Source organism: Myotis davidii, unplaced genomic scaffold (genome assembly GCF_000327345.1).
Source record: "Myotis davidii unplaced genomic scaffold, ASM32734v1 scaffold175, whole genome shotgun sequence".
Lineage (NCBI taxonomy): Eukaryota > Metazoa > Chordata > Mammalia > Chiroptera > Vespertilionidae > Myotis > Myotis davidii.
The window spans coordinates 3,419,035-3,429,571 of record NW_006286972.1 but is presented as its reverse complement, the minus strand read 5'-3'; positions in this window follow the sequence as shown (position 1 = coordinate 3,429,571).

The window sequence follows — 10,537 nt, the reverse complement described above, 5'->3', positions numbered from 1 at the left end:
GTACCACATCTTCTTTATCCAATTGTCTACTGATGGACACCTAGGTTACTTCCATATTTTGGTTATTTTAAATAATGCTGCAATGAACATAGGGATGCGTATGTCTTCTTGAATTCGTGTTTTGGGTTTCTTCAGATAAATACCCAGAAGTGGAATTGCTGGGTCATATGGTAGTTCTATTTTCAATTCTTTGAGGAATCTCCATACTGTTTTCCATCGTGGCTGCAGCAATTTGAATTTTCACCAACAGTGCACGAGGGCTCCCTTTTCTCCACATCCTGGCCAACTTGTGTTTGTTGAGTTATTGACGATGGCCATTCTGACAGGTGTGAGGTGATCTCTCATTGTGGCTTTGATCTGCACTTCCCTGATGATTAGAGCCCGGGATATTGTCATGTAACTTCGCCATCTGCATGTCCTCTTTGGAACGGGAGCTTCTTACTGGGAGTTGGGAGCCCACTCACTGAGAGTCAGGAGGATACAGCCGCGAGTGGGTGAGGTTCCCGAGTGCTGCCCAGTAGGTAGTAGATGTCAGCTCCACCGGCAGGGTGAGCACTGGGCTGGGGGGGCGGGGCACCCCTGGGACATATCAGTTTCCACAAAGTGCATCTTAAACAGCACCCACTCTTCGCACACAGTCTGTTGGTGAGAAGTCCCAGACTCAGCTGGTCCTCACCACTAGCATCACAGTGACAGCCAGGCTGGGGTCCGACTGGGGCCCTGAGGACCCCCTTCCAAGTTCATTGGGGTCCTTGGCCAAATTCCGTTTCCTGCAGCTGGAGGACTAGGTCTCCTGTTGGCGTGGGGCTCTTGCGGCTCCTTCTACGTGTCCCCTTCCTCTCAGCAACAGAGGGCTGTGCGGCCAGGTCAGGCCCACCCAGGTGGTCTCCCATCCTACAGTCAACTTCTCGGCCACCTTAACAGCACCTGCAAACGGGATGTGACCCTCACAGGCCTGGCCCCAGGGGCCACCTGAGAACTCGGCCGCCAGGACACAAGCTGGACCCTGAGCCGGGCACCGGGAAGGGCAGGCTCCAGGGGACAGTGAGGCAGGGAGTGGTGTGAACTAATATGGACCCCACAGGCCACGCCTCGTGGGAAGACACAAAGGCATGAGCCACACGTTTCCCCTCTACCGTGTCCACAATGAGGGCCTGTTCTATAGAAAACACGGGTGTTTGTTTCCACAGTTACTCACAAACAGCCAGATTCCTTCCTGATAAATTAGCCGTGACACATTCACCTGGACCCCACTACTTTCGGAACGTTTTCTTGGCGTGACTAATACGGCTCAACGATCCAGGTCTGGAAAGTGTGTCATTATAGGAATCCCTGTGGCTGTTCAGCTGGCCCCAGGGGAGGGGCTGTGGCTGTGTCTCCTCCCCACCTCCCGCCCGCCCCCAGCCATGTGACACTTCCCTTAGGCCCCACAGAAGACCCCAGTCCCCAACCCTAGGAACTGAGAGGTGGGCCCTGAGCAGAGAGAGGAGGGGAGGGGAGCCCTGCCCAGGGCCTCTGCTGTGGGTGGGGGCTGGCAGGCTGGCCAGTCACCCGGCTCTGGCGCCCAGGCCGCTGGTGCTCCCCTGCCCAGGTTGCCTGGGCCCACAGCCACTGGCTCAGAGCCTCATACCTTCCAGCCAGCATGGGCAGCGCGGGCACCCACCCCCCGGGGAGCAGCTCCCCTCCTCAGGTAGGGCCGAGAGGGTGGGGCAGGAGGCCTGCACCCTCAGTGGCTTTGCTCCAGGAACAGCTTTCTGGGTCCACAAGCCGTGGCTCAGACACCGATGCTGAAGGCGAGGCCCCAGGAGGCTCCTTCAGGGGTGGGGCCAGCAGACCGGGCAGATGCTCTGGTCTCACCCACTCACTCGCCCACTCACTCCAGGCACCGCTGTGCCCTCCAGGGCCACCAACAGCTGCCTGCCCCTCCAGTCCCATCTGACCCCCCAGCTCAGGGACCTTGTTCTCGGACTAGGGCAGCCAAGACTCATTGTGGGTTCAAGGGCCACCCAGGCGGGGCCCTCGTCCTGGCAGCCCCTTCAGACCCCCAACCGCAGACCTGGGCTGCTTCACAGGTCGTGTGTCCCGAGGGGCAGGGACCTCTTAGCATCAGCGTCCTTCCCTCGTGAGGTTGTTTACTCATGAGGCCCTGGACGGGGCCACCTCCCCTGCAGATGGCAGCAGTGGCCACCAGTGTCCCTCCCACGCCTGCCTGCGCTGTGTTCACACATGCCACAGGTTAGGTGTGTGGATAAGGGAGTGGGCTGAGGGAGAGAGGGAGGTGGCCGGCATGTTGCTGGCTTCACATCACCTCGCCCATGGTGGCCCTGTCTCCTGATGAGGGAGGGCCTGGGTAGCCAAGGGGAGGCCCTGGGCTTTGAGGGCGGCCGAGCCTGAGCCCCTCCGGGCCCTGGGAGTCCCTGATCCAGTGGGGAAGTCTCGGGGCCCTGGTGGCATTTCAGAGCATCCCGCACCATCATTACCCAGAGTCCCGGATTGCGCTCCCTTGAAGTCGCTTCCAACTCGCCCACAGTGCAGCCCACCCCAAGTGCAGGCCTGTGGGGATTCGTCAGCGCTGCTCATTTGCTCATTTGCTCTTAAGGCTGTTCACCCTCAGACAAGCTGGTTCTGTTTAAGGCTTGATTTGCCAGACAATTTAAAATTTCTTCCTGCCAGAAAGTGGTTCCATCAAAGGGAACTGATTTCTCTCTGAGGCTGATGGCGCTGAGTCTCCCTCCCAGAGCCAGCCCACGGGAGGGGCGGGGGCAGCAGGCCAACCTGAGGACGCACACCAGGGAGGGGTCTGTGTAAGCATCCCAGCAGGGCACAAACCCGGCTCTGCCACAGCCCTGTCCTTCCGAATGCCAGGGAGTGTTGCATGGAGGGTGGGAGGTGGCACACGATCCCTGAGTCTTGGCAGGAGCTGGGGGTGAGGGTCTGTGAAATGTGCGTCCCTCCAGGTGACGCCAAGGGTTCCAGGCATCACTTGGCCTCACGCCTGCTCCCAGCGCCCAAAGAGCCCTTTTGCCTCCTGACCCTCCCCCCATATTGGGCAGCGGGGATGTGTGTGGGGGCAGTCCTGTGGCTGGGCACACTGCTCTCCTGCATCAGACAGAGGCCCGACCTCCTGCCCCAAGATAGTAGGACCCGAGACACCAGGACCCTGCCCTTCTCTCTCCCTCGAGGCTCTGAGTGTAACTGGAGAGTATGTATGAGCACCGCACCACCATTAATCCATCATGAATATGTCTGAATCTCCTGCACAGCATGACCTGTGAGAACAGAGGCTGTGTCTTTGTAAGATCAGCCCCTGACATGGTCAGAGCCTGCCTTGGGGAGAGGCTGGCGAGGCTGGAGGAGGTGCTGGCGGCCACGGTGGGAGATGGTACAGACTACCTGTGGTCACATCCCACAAGAGCTGGAGTCTAGTTCTCCAATCCTCCAGTCACGGCTGTGTCCGGCTTTGACCAACAAAATATGCCAACGTGATGTGGCATGGCTTCCGAGACTGCACCTCAAGAATCTCTGCACTTCCACTCTCGTTTGGTCACAATGCTACCACCACACACTCCAGGCTAAGGTGTCCTTCCAGAGAAGCAACAGGGCAGAGAAACAAGACCCCGGCCCCACAAGACCCATAAGGAATGCCATCCTCGGTCAACCCACCACCTCCAAGCCTCCAGCTGGCTGCCACCACATGAACGCAATCAGGTGGCCTGCCCAGCTGAATCCAGCCCACAGTGCCAACCCACCCCAAAAAGGGAGCAAATCAAGTACTTGTTTTAAGCCATTAAGTGTGGGGATGGTTTGTTATGGAGAAACAGATAACTGATTCGGTGGTGATGGGGCTGGCAGTGGTCACGGTGGTGATGAAGATGGCGGTGATGGCGGTGGTGGGTGATGGCAGTGGGGAGGTGATGGTAGTGGTCATGGGGACGATGATGGTGACTCTGGACCTCCTACGTCATCCCAGAAAGATTAATCTCTGTTCAGTATGCTTCTTGTGTATTTTGCTGTGCCCCAGTTCTTTAAAAATATGCAATGTCTTTAGAATTACATGTACCTTTGAGAATCCAGTGAGATCTATAGGCCCTCATCCCAGGAAAATGCACACAAAGTTTTGCTCAGACTTTGGGGCTTGGTGTCCCTGCCCCCTCAGGGACCCTCAGTGAGAAGTCCTGTGCATGGTCACCTGGCGTTCTCATGCCCACCGGCCAGGCCCGCCCCCGGGCACCCTCGGTGTGGTCTTCCTAAGCCACCAGAGAAATCAGTTGCGTGACCTTCCGATGACCTTTCAGTCTAGTACAGCACAGCTGGTTAAGAGGAGCTTTTCATGATGAGACATAAATATTTTGAAATATTTGTAATCTAATTTCATGTCGTTTAGATGTACTCAGAGGTGGTGGAGGGGGAAGAAGTTCAAAGACCTGAGATTTTCTCCCTAACCTCCCCCGTGAGCACTGTGTCCTGTGAGGCTGTCATGGTGCAGGATCTGATAGGCCACATGTGTGAAGGGAGCTCTGTGGACACCACGTTGGGGTGCTGCTACCCTCAGGCTGGCTTCGCTTCCTGAGAAATGACCTTGTGCCCAACGCCAACACCAGGGGAAGTAAAGACACCTCAGGAGAGAGCATCGCCGGGGCTGGATTGAGTTCACCTGATGTACACGGCCCTTTTCCATCCAGGGGCAGCTGCTGCCCACCAACGAGTATCTCTCAACCTTCCTGTCACTTGGTGCCCTCGTCCACCACCTGAGGGCTCCTCCCCAGTGCCCAGCCTCTGCCCCGGCTCCCACTGAAGAAGTGAGCAATTATCGGTACAGAGTCCTCACAACGTGCGAGTGTTGTCATGAACTAGACCAAGGCACAAGGGCAGCAGGTAAGATGGCTGAGACTGGTGATTTAGTTTGGGCTTAAAATGCAAAAACCCGCTGCTCTACCACCGACTTGGAACACATACGGGGACACACTGCCCATTCCCCGTTAATAGCGGGTTTGGCAATTTCTGAGTTGCCCCAGGAGAAAGCTGAGAACCGTTGAGGTTGGGGAGGAGAAAATTGCTCTCCAGAGCAAAGGAAAATGTGAGTGCAGAGTCATGCCCTGAAACGTCTTCTTAGATGTGTTTCTACGGCCGTAAGAGCAACGCCCCGCCACCCAGAACGGTCCCACAAGATGTGCTGAGCATGAGAAAGCCACAGAGGGCCGGTCCACACGGAACCACTTACTGCCTCCTCAGCCTGAACATGTGGGCAGACAGACGGAAATGGCATTACTCAGGGCTCCGACAGACCAAATATAGAATGCTCCTGAGCTAATGGCTCACACATGTCTCTGTAGGTATCCCTTAGCTCCGAAGCACCGAGGCATATCCGTGTTACTCGTCTGCACACCATCTCCCCATGGACAGGTTCGAGAACGCGAAAAGGCAGTCACGTGACCGTGGCATGGGCTTCCTCACTGGAAACGGGGGGCAGCACAACCCACATGGGGTGCATGGGCACCAGGCTGCCTACTTCAACTGGGGGCCCTTCAAACAGGCGGCAGCCCAGGTGAAGCCTTCTAGGTCCTCGGGACTGGGGCACCTGGTGGAGGCAGGACTTAGCCAGGTGCCTCTCTATCCCTCTGCACGTCAGAATCCCTGCGCAGTCCTGCCTCTGCCTGCAGGAACAAGGGACAGGGTGGGTACTGGCATGATTGTGGGCCAGGCAAACAGGGATGCCAAGAGGGGCATGATGAGGACAGAGCGGACGGAGCCCACTTGCGATTCTAGAACATCAGAACAAGCCCACCTCTTGGCACATCAAGGGAAACAAATCTGTCCCAGCAGGGCCACAAAGCAAGTACCCAACATCCCCGGCGGTTCCAACCCCGAGCCAGAGTCTGGTGTCACCGAGGGCAGAGGCTGGCGGTGGCAGCTGCCCTGCCCAGGAGGAAGCGTTTCCCTGACGGTGAATGCTCTGCAGATGCCGGCCTTGCTGCAGACCCCAGACTCCCCCTGAGCTCTGCAGGGTGTCTTCCCACACTGACACCTCCTGCACCATGTGGTCCAAGCACCCAGCCTGGGCCAGCTGCACAGACACCCCTGCTCCTGGCCCTCCAAGCTGCCTCCGTGTCACCTGAGATATGGGCCAGAATGGACTGTGCTGCCTTCGGAACTCAGAAAGGCCTAAGGCCCTGTGCTTCCTCCTTTGCGGGGGGTGCAAGATGCAGCAATTAATTTTACTTTGGGGAGATATCCCAGCATGCCCCTGACCACCGGACCCCTGTGAACTTCCCTGAAGTGCAGCTCTCTGGATTTACACGGAGCTCATCTCCCACCCTTGGGGGCACATGTGTCTCACGGCCAGCACCTAGGCCCCTCTCACCTGTCCTCTTCAGTCAGCATGATGTCATCACTGTAGCCATCTGTCTCGCGTCCTGTGGGATGTCCAGGTGGTCCAGGTCTCCTCGGACTATATAAGGACAGAACGGGAATTAACACAGCCCTGAAGCCAAGCGCATATGTGTATTACTGTCCCTCCCATGTGAATGGAGATCCTAATCTGCTTTTCTAAGTGGGATGAAAAAGAATGTGGTTGCCGATCAATGACCTTATTAATCTGCCATGACCAGGACACCGTGCCCGGCGCTGGCAGATGCAGTTGGGCTGCTACTTGGCGAAGCCTCAAGGTCACTCTCCAGGATCTGATGTTCTCGGCAAAGCCCAGGCCAGCTCTTGACCACACAGGGACATGGCGGCCCACCACACCTGCCTTCTCCGGGCCTCGAGCTCCAGGGACACCATGCTGCTTGTGGTTTTCCTTCCAAGCCGTGGAGGGGACAGTGTTCAAGGTTTGCCCTTGGGCGTCTCTCCTATAATGTCTTCGAGTACACAGGCCAGGACCCCAGTGTGCGGGTACATTACACAGTTGGGGACCAGGGACATGACCGCTGGGTGGTCTGTTGACTACGGCACCCACAGGGACCAACACGTCAGCCAGGATTCCTTTTACTACTTGGCCCCTCCTCCAACAGGAGGCCATGATGACATTTTGGGTCTCCAGGAGTCAGTGTCCACTCAGGTTCTGTGTCCAGTTTGTCCTCAAAATGTCTTGACAGCCCTGGCTGGTTGCTCAATGGTTAGAGCATCAGCCCTTAGACTGAAGGGTTTCATGTTCAATTCTGGTCAAGGGCATGTACCTCTGTTGCAGGCTCCAACCCCGGCCCCAGTTGGGGTGCATGCAGGAGGCAACTAATCAATGTGTCTCTCTCACGTTGGTGTTTCTCTCTTTCTCCCAGTTCCTTCCACTCTGAAAATCAGTAGAAAAAAAATATCCTCAGGTGAGGACTAACCAAAAAAAAAAAATCCTGACGGTCCCTTCCCCCATGTTCAGTCACTCAGTAAATGCTGTAGGTCTCGGGGGGGAGCACTGGGGTATAACACAATATATGTGTGTGGAGGTGTGTGCTGAAATCAACACTTCCGAGTGGGAAAATTAGCTCTAGTCCAAGAACAGGGCCTTTTTTACCGGAGCCCCTGCTTCTCCGTTCCTCCTTGGCCACCTACCAGAGCAGCTTGTGCATGTCCACGCCGCTCGGCACGGGCCATCGCCTTCCCCAGAACTGAGTCTGCTCATGGCCTGAGAGCTTGCCAGGCGATTAAGTTCCATGTTCTGAGGAAGTGCCTCCAAGTCAATAATGCTTGCTTCCCATCTTCTACTCGGTGACCCCACAGCCTTCCCCAGGGGCTCCCTTGGCTCCTGCAGTGGTGTGCTGGCAGCTCCCTGCCTCCCTGATCAGGCGCAGCACGTCCCCACCTAGGTTACACTGACCTGGCTTGCTGTCACTGGCCTCCCAGCCAGAGGAGGAGGGGGGGCGGGGGCGGGGACATCTGATGAGGGCACCTGGTGCCTTGCAGGGCGGGGGACTCAGCATCTCCCAGCACAGAGGAAGTGCTGGCTCTTACAAAGCCCTGAGAGGTCGGGGGCCTGCAGACCCTCGTCCTCGGACTTCCCCTCGCATGTCCCGCTCCATGTTTTAGAGCAGTGGTTCTCCACCTTGGCCGCACATTAGAATCACCTGGGCATCTTGTTAAAATAGTGATTTCTGGGCCTTATCATTAGTAACAAAGAAACAGAATTTCCAGAGGATGAGGCCCAGAAATCAGGATTTTAACAAGATTCCCAGGTGATTCTCATGTGCAGCCAAGGTGGAGAACCACTGTTTTAGAGTCTCAGGTTATCCCAGCCGGGGCCCTGACCTTCGCAGACCAGCGAGGGCGAGCATTCAAACACCTGGAGCTGGAGTCCTCTCCTCAGTCCTCGTGGGATTTCCCTTCAGGCCAAAGAGGCTTGTGTCCTCAGGCTGAGCCTCTCACGGCTGGTCAGTCGCATTGGCCTCCCTTCTCCCTCTGCAGGGCTGTCAGTCCACTCAGCAGCCAACCCACCACCCGCTTCACACACCTGCGTCCTCACACCCGCAAGCTGCTCCCTCCCCCGGGGATGGTTTCCCAGGTCGCCCTTGATGAAATCCAGCAACTGGGCCTCCACCTTGTGCTAGGAACTACCTGTACCTCCCACACCAAGGAGGGCATCCCCTTTACCTGCCAGCGGTGGGTGAGCTACAGGAAGCCCTTCCTGCACTCCCTGTCCCCTGAGCTTCTCTCAGAAGGAAGCGGGCGGGATCTGATTAAAGATCTATGGGGCAAGGCTGTGAAGGATCCGAGCAGGGCATGATGGAGGAGCCTACAGACCACAGGTGAGAGCCCTGTGAAGGATGGTGGGAGGGAAGGTGAGGGCTTGGTGGGAACACCTGGAGCCAAATCAATCTCTAATTCAGCGGTTCTCAACCTGTGGGTCACAACCCCTTTGGGCAGAAATCAGGATTTTAAAAAGATTCCTAGGTGATTCTAATGTGCAGCCGAGATTGAGAACCACTGCCTTTGGGGGTCGAACGACCCTTTCACAGGGGTCGCCTAAGACCATCGGAAAACACATATATAATTACATCTTGTTTTTGTGATTAATCACTATGCTTTCATTATGTCCAATTTGTAACAAGGAAAATACATCCTGCATATCAGATATTTACATGACAATTCATAACAGTAGCAACATTACAGTTATGAAGTAGCAACGAAAATAATTTATGGTTGGGGGTCACCACAACTTGAGGAGCTGTATGAAAGGATCGCGGCATGAGGAAGGTTGAGAACCACTGCTCTAATTGAAGGAGTGGGCCTTTCTTCCTCCCCCGGAGCCCCTGTGGGACCCCCTGTGAGAGGGCAGGTGCATGCAGAGGGCAGCACACAGGCCCTCAGTCAGTGGGCCCCAGCAGCACAATAGTCATGATCAGGCTGCCACACTCATGCACATGCACACGTATACATAGACACACATGCACTCACACGATGCTGGGTGCACACATACACACTGATACATTCACACACTTATCTACACACACACTCTCGCCAGTGCCCCCTGGCTCCAGGCACCCACAGCCCACAGGAAAGGTGCTGTGGCCGAGGAGAGCAGTGACTGGCGCCCAGGGAGGCAGTGGAAAGCAGAATGGGTGCTGATGGGTGTCCAGCCTGTGGGGCACTGGGAGCTGGACACCCGTTGGAGGCCGTGTGCTGGGGTCAGGACAAACTTGCAGGACTTTGGACATCAGAGCAGGGCGTCCTGTCCCTCCCCACCCAGGAAGTCGCTCCCCCCTCTGCTTGAACTGTCACTACTGCTGGGCTCACTGAGAACACAGTTGCCTCCACAGACCCCTGCCTTTGGCACCTTACTGTCTGGCCAGGAGATGGGAAGTGGGGTGCAGAGAATCAGAGCCCAAATAGAAGGTGTTCAGGAAGATCAGAGGGTGTGCATGCAGGGACACCACCCCGCCCCAGCCGAGGGCACACACAGGTGACCAGGAAGCTCTGGGGTCTCTCTCCTTTTGGTGGGGGGCGGGGGGACTCAATCAGAGATTTGCAAGGCTGTTCATCTGAGGCTGGAGCTGCGTGATGTTGCCGCTCCCCCCACCCCCAAGGGTGGCAGTGATGTGGCCTGTCCCACAGCCCAGGCACCGAGCCCCCAGTCCCGCCAACATCCCGTGTCACAGAGAAGCCCTGCTCTGGGGGCTCCCGCTCCACCATGGCCTTGCCAGACTCCTCTCCCAGACTCCTCTCAGGTAGGACATCACAGTGGCCTCTGAGCCCAGCGCCAAGGGTACCTGTGGGGGTTTTGCAAGGAAGAGGGTCCTCACTCCCCACCCAGCCCACCTGAGGCTTTGGCTGTCCTGGTTGCCCTGGCCTCTCCCAGCCAGCCCTGCCCTCTAACCCGCCTCTGTCACCCTCTGCACAGGGCTGAGCCCACCAAGGGCACGGGTTCTGACTGGTGGCCTTGTGGGAGCTGTCCCCAGATGGAGGAAGGCTGGAACCCCGCTGTGCCTGATCAGGGGACACTGAGCAGGTGACACTGAGCTGGGGGACACTGAGCAGGGGGCACTGAGCAGGGGGCACTGAGCAGGGGGCACTGAGCAGAGGGCACTGAGCAGGGGGCACTGAGCTGGGGGCA